Source organism: Eleutherodactylus coqui, chromosome 2, assembly GCF_035609145.1.
Source record: "Eleutherodactylus coqui strain aEleCoq1 chromosome 2, aEleCoq1.hap1, whole genome shotgun sequence".
NCBI classification, from domain to species: Eukaryota; Metazoa; Chordata; class Amphibia; order Anura; family Eleutherodactylidae; genus Eleutherodactylus; species Eleutherodactylus coqui.
The window spans coordinates 114823766-114829870 of NC_089838.1; positions in this window are offsets into that span (position 1 = coordinate 114823766).

Genomic DNA, 6105 nt, shown 5'->3' on the forward strand with positions numbered 1-6105 from the left:
AGATTCCATTTTGCCCATGAACATTGGGCCTTAGAGTGCGTTCACATGTAGCGGAAGAATATTCTCCTTAAGCCTGGTTTAGGCCCGATTATCGCTCAAAAAATCTTTTGAGCGATAATTGTTGTGTTCTTTACAGTGCAAGGTGATCACTCAAACATCCAGCTGTTCCCCGCACGGAGCGCCCAGCTGTTATACAGCCAAGCGCTCCGAGCGGAGGATGCAGAAAACAAGTGGGGTGGCCCCGCTTGTCTTCTGCATCCAGCTGTTCCCCGCACGGAGCGCCCGGCTGTTATACAGCCATGCAACGGCTTAACGAAAACTGCGCAATGTCAGTGCAGTTAGACACAACGATTATCACTCAAAAGATGGCTTTGAGCGATTTGTGAGCGAAAACCGTTGTGTCTAAATCAGCCTTTAGAGAAAATCCTGCACCAAAATTCCCATCAAAATCTGCACCGTTGTTGTTGATTTTGATGCAAATTTCCAGCTGCAGAGAGCAAACAATGACACCCCCAACAGAAGCGCCCCCTTCTGCCGGTGAATAGCTGCAGCGCTCCTGTCACTCACTGTCGGGTCGTCATCAGTCCTCTGAAGTGCAGCGTAGACTGCCAGTCGGGAGCAGCGGGGGAGCGCAGAACGGTGGGTATGTTGTTTTACTACTGCTGGCTGAAGTAGTTTTTTAACAAAACTATGTCCCCGGATAAGACCTTTAAATCATTTTTATTTCATGATGTTTTTCAAAGGGGTATTCCCAACTGAAACATTTATAATATATCCACCAGCCATCTTTTGAACCCACATCTACAACATTATATGTTATAACCACTAATTACTTCAGAAAGCCTCGTTCACACGAGTGTGGTTTTAGCGCAGTATAGGTACGTGAAAAAAATTGCGCTTATACTGCACTAAAAATCGCATGAATGGGCAGCTGCAGCAGGAGGAGAGGGAGAGAAGAAGCCCCGCAGGGCTTCCGGATATTTCAATAGCAGGGAGAGAGAGCTAGGCTATGGGGGATTAAGCCTTGCTCTGTCTCTCCCTGCTATGGGTTAATCCCCCATAGCCCCGCTCTCTCTCCCTGCTACGGAAGGGAGTCCTCTACTGCAGTGTTCCCCAACTCCAGTCCTCAGGGACCGCCAACAGGTCATGTTTTCAGGATTTCCTCAGTGTTGCACAGGTGATGTAATTATTGTCAGTGCCTCAGACATTGCCACAGGTGTTTGTACTATAGGATATCCTGAAGACATGACCTGTTGGTGGTCCCTGAGGACTGGAGTTGGGGACCCCTGCTCTACTGCATCCAGCAGCGTGGTTGGAGGAATTCCCATCTGCTTACAGTGGGGCATTTAAACGTCCCGCTGTAAATTCCTGTTAGTCCCCGCAGGGATTAAGGGAACCCTCAAGGCTTCCCTTCATCCCTGCAGGGACTAACAGGAGTTTGCAGCGGGACATTTAAAATGTGCTTCTGGGCAGCATGTTTTAAATGTCCTGCTGTAAGCAGATGGGAATTCCTTCTGTCAACAGAAATCCTCCCAATGAGATAATCCAGCCGCAGGAACTCAGGGAACGCTTTCGATAGCGTTGCTATGGAAAGTGCAGCCCCCCTGTCCATGAGCGGAGAATCATAGCGATTCTCCGCTTGTGGCTGGAAATTCGCAGGAGATCCGTCAGCTGGCTCTTGCTCCCCTGCGGATATCGCAACGCCCGTGGACAGGCAGCCTAAATGAGGATAATTGGTTTCTACATCATAGTTTTTTTTGCCTTCCTCTGGATCAACATTGAGGGGGTAATAGGTTGAACTGGATGGACATATGTCTTTTTTGGGCTTTACATACTATGTTATGTTACCTATGTACAGAATATGTAGAGCCCATGACCCCCATCTCACCTAGTACGGTATAGCAGAGAATGAGTGGAGAGGTGGCCACACGTGTCAATGGCTCTCTCCATTCCCCTATATGAGAGGTAAGGTAATAACCAAGTAAATATACGCCTATTGCTAAGCTGTGCATCAAGCATAATGTACGGCCACGGAAGGAGTCATGTGACTCCTTCAGTGGATGTTTATCCACTTCTACCCTTGGATGTCCTTATCGGTACGATTTTTAGATACAGTACATAGAACATTTAGATTTTTTCTTCTTTTTTACTCCTACTTTTGTGTGACAGAATAAAAACAAAAACAGCCATTCTGGCTTTTTTTAATATGTGAAATGGTAAAAAAGAAGCAAATTCAACTTTTTTGTGTGTGTGTGGGTGTGTTTGCTTTTGCGCTGTTCATAGTGCGGTGGAAATGTTAACGTCTATGGATCAGTATCATTAAAGGGGTTGTCCCGCGAAAGCAAGTGGGGTTAAGCACTTCTGTATGGCCATATTAATGCACTTTGTAATGTACATCGTGCATTAATTATGAGCCATACAGAAGTTATTCACTTACCTGTTCCGTTGCTGGCGTCCTCATCTCCATGGAGCCGTCTAATTTCAGCGTCTAATCGCCCGATTAGACGCGCTTGCGCAGTCCGGTCTTCTCCCTTCTGTATGGGGCCGCTCGTGCCGGAGAGCTGCTCCTCGTAGCTCCGCCCTGTCACGTGTGCCGATTCCAGCCAATCAGGAGGCTGGAATCGGCAATGGAACGCACAGAGCCCACGGTGCACCATGGGAGAAGACCTGCGGTCCACCGTGGGTGAAGATCCCGGCGGCCATCTTCGCAAGGTAAGTAAGAAGTCACCGGAGCGCGGGGATTCGGGTAAGTACTATCCGTTTTTTTTTTTAAACCCCTGCATCGGGTTTGTCTCGCGCCGAACGGGGTCGCTATTGAAAAAAAAAAAAAAAAACGTTTCGGCGCGGGACAACCCCTTTAAGGCAATACTATGTTTAGAGCTTTTTTGTTTTACTGCTTTAAGAAAAATTAAACACCCGTTTATTAAAAAAAAAATCTTTTTGATGCCATATTCAAAGCCCAATAACGTTTTTTATTTTTGTCAGTGGGTCAGTGACAACTACATGCAACCGGCTCCATGTGTAAGAACCATAGCGGCTCATCTGCCCAATTGCTACTGTGTTTGTGAAGTAACGGAGTATGGAGACGCTGGCATACAGTTCAGCTGCTGCTGCTCCAAGTTGTAGGAGCGCCAATGGTGAGCCGAGCTGGCCGAGTCTAAGCCTGCGAGCCTCCTCATTGGTCCAGTGCTCTTAGGCTGCAGCTAGGCCAGCGGCAGTAGTGCTGTGAGTTACCGAGCAGGTGGCCCAGTATAGACAGTAGTTAGTAGAATAGTCAGGTAAGCCATCAGCTCGGTGCTGCCTGCCTCTGTATCTCAGGTGGGTATTGATTATTTGAACCACAAGGTACGGTCCCATGTACGAATTTCGCTCCTAAAAACTGCAGTAAAACCTGTGGCTTTCTGGCGTTGTTTTTGCCATAGATTTCTGTCCATGGGCAAAATCCACATGCGGAATTCCAAATGCTTTTCATTAGTGTAATCCCAGAGATGCCAAAAGGTTGGACACCCCTGGTTTAGATTGTTTTGTGGGAAAAGGGTTTTTATTCTCAATGTTTTTTATTTTTAAAAATTTTATTTGACTTAAATCTTACATTTTTTAGTCCTTTTTAGGGCTTCTGCTCACGGACGGATATTTGCTACAGGCGCCCGCAGCAAATAGCACCCATAGCTTGCTATGGGAAATCGATTCTTTCTCCACACTTGAGGAAAACAATTGCAGTTACCCCAAGCGGAGGAAAAATCGCAGCATGCTCCATTTTTTTCCCGCAGATTTCACGTGGACATCTTCTATTGAAGTAAATGAAAGCTGTCCGATCCGTGGCCCTTGACGCGGGAAAAGTAGTTTTAAAAAAATCTGTACTGCGCATGTCCGACAGCGAGCCATGCGGACCATCTGCAGTACAGAAGAAAAAGAAACTAACCAGGTACACGCGGGCACCGCTGCTGACAGAGACGAATTCTGCAGGAGGCCTGAGGCTCACACGGGGCTGATTTCCAGCGGAATGCCTCTAATCCGCAGCCTGTGGATATTTTTAAAATCTCACCCACTTTGCTGCTACTATAAATGCAGCAAAATTTCCATGCAAAGAATCAGCATGGAAATTCGGCTCCATGTGACCCCAGCCTTAGGGGATTTGAACCTGCAATCGTTTCATCCTACAATACGTCATTTTTAATGTTTTCCCCTTGGTTAAATACAGGGCAGCCAGCCTTCAGTAGTCCCATATGTGCACTCTTCCTTAGACTGTATAGGAGAGCGTATGCACAGGACTCTGAAATAGTCAGACTGCAGCAGTGGGAACCAGAAAGTGGGCGAGCATAAAAAAATACAGCACCCAGCTCCCTCTAACCTCACGGAGGCAGAAGTTAGTTTATGCGGTTGTAGACAGGTGACAGGATCCCTTTAACAATCTAGAGTTAATGCAAATTGTCACTGAAAAACTGAAGCAGCAGACTTTGTGAAAACCAAAATTTGTGTCTTTCCATCTACCGTAATTATCCTTCCTTTCTCATTCAGTCTTGGCTTTAACTGTGCTGTTTGTTTTCAGCTATCCTCAAAAATCTGGATTGTGAAAACCTCACATTGCCGCTTTCACATTCTCCACTAGATGGCAGTACAAGCTGTATTTGGAACCATCCTTCCAGAATAAAATTGGGGCGTTTTCATATCTGCTGGATGGTCAGGAAGCAGGAAAAGGGAAATCCCCATAGCCAAACAGTTGGAAGGAACTGAACAGTGCAGGCGGACCCCACTGACTATAATGGGGTCTGCACACTTTCTGCACAGCTGCCCAGATTTTGGATGGAAGAAAAAAACAAACAGACTCCATTATAGTCAATGCCGTTCCATCATAAATTGATAGCGGTCAGACGGGGGATTCTGCTTTTATGTTCCCAAACAGAGCAGGAAACTGTAATCCCCTAATGCAGATGTGAACACAGCCTTAGGCAGCTTCTCACGGGTGTATGCACAAACATGCATGAGTTTGCGCCGTGCATGTCACGCTTCTGTGTATGTTACTGCATTTTTTGCACTGGCATGGCCATTTCACATGGGCCCTGGACGCAGCCGTGGCTTGTGTTTATGTTATTTTTTACACAAAATTGTGTCTTGAATTGCGTGGGTATGGGTTGTACATTTGCGCACCCCCCCCATAGGCTTCTGCAGGGCCTTTAGTATGCAAGTGCGCAGTAAAATAGAATATGCAACTTTTTTTTTTTTTTGTGCAAGCATAAACAAAAATTAGAACGATCCCATTGAGATCAAGGAGTTCTATTCTCTGCAAATTGTGCACGGAAATACGTCCGTGTGAAACCACCCTCACTCTTTATAGGGGTTGTAAACTATTGATAAGCCATCCACAGTAGATGGGCAGGGGGTCTGTTGCCCGGGCCAGTGCAATCCTGTACTGAACTTATTAGGAAGCAGACAGCTCCGTTCTTACTGCAGTGGCCAGACTCGGTATTTACAGGAGAAATTCCTATTGAAATGAATGGAAACTTCACCTGTAATACTAAGTCTGGCCACTGCAGTAAAGACGGAGCTGTCTGCTTCCTAATAAGTTCAGTACAGGAGTGCACTGACCTGGGCAACAGACCCCCTGCCCATCTACTGTGGATGGCTTATCCTGAGGATAGGTCATCAATAGTTTACAGCCCCTTTAAGTTACTTCTAATGCTGCGTTTACACGGTATGATTAAAGTTCAGAAATGGTTAAAAATGAGCCAACGACGGATGAGAATTGCGCGGTTCTCGTTCATCTTTCAGTATCAGCCGGCGTTAAAATCAGCGCCGGCTCGTGCAGTTTAAACACGCTGTTTGAGCATGAACGAGCTGGCGATGGCATCATCAGTGCGGGCAAACAAGAATGTCGCCCTGTGTTAAAGGGGCATTACACACGTCACCAATAGTGTACATGGGCAGGCTCAGGGTCTCTATCCATCGTTCAGTGACATACACTCTATTGCACTCTGTTATCAGCCACTTCAGCTGGCAGGAAGCCGAGACATGTGCACACCAATAACGTGCCGCTAGGAGGCGCGCTGTCCGGCAGGCCACATGACAGCAGCGCCGCGCACACTACACGTCCTGACTCGTACACGG